Here is a 493-nt window from a genome sequence, read left to right on the forward strand (position 1 = left end):
TGACAGCACACATGAACACACAGGTTAAGAGTCAAACTCCTCAAAGTCAGAATCTTGAGGAAAAAAGTCAGAATCAAACTCCTCAAAGTCAGAATCTTGAGGAAAAAAGTCAGAATTTTAAGAAAAAGTTTTTGAGAAAAAACAACAGAATTCAGAGTTTAAAGTCAGTGTTTTTAGGGAAATTTTGATAAAAAAAAAAGAATTTTCAGGGAAAAAGTCAGAATATTGAGAAAAAGTCAGAATTTTAAGTTAAAAGTCAGATTCTTTAGGGAAATTGTTAGAAAAAAAGTCAGATTTTTAAGGCGGAGCTCGGCCCAGGCTTTAGTAACACGTGAAGGAATCACAAACCTCAGTGTAGAATGAAGCGCTAAACATTTCTTTATTTGCAGATTATATTGTCATCTGTCATGGTTTGGTTCTGTCTGTTTTGTGCTGTTATTTTTCCCTTTTGGTGCTCTTTGTTTCTCTCCTCCCCCTTCCTGTTCTCTTGCAG

Source organism: Larimichthys crocea, chromosome XXI (assembly GCF_000972845.2).
Source record: "Larimichthys crocea isolate SSNF chromosome XXI, L_crocea_2.0, whole genome shotgun sequence".
Lineage (NCBI taxonomy): Eukaryota > Metazoa > Chordata > Actinopteri > Sciaenidae > Larimichthys > Larimichthys crocea.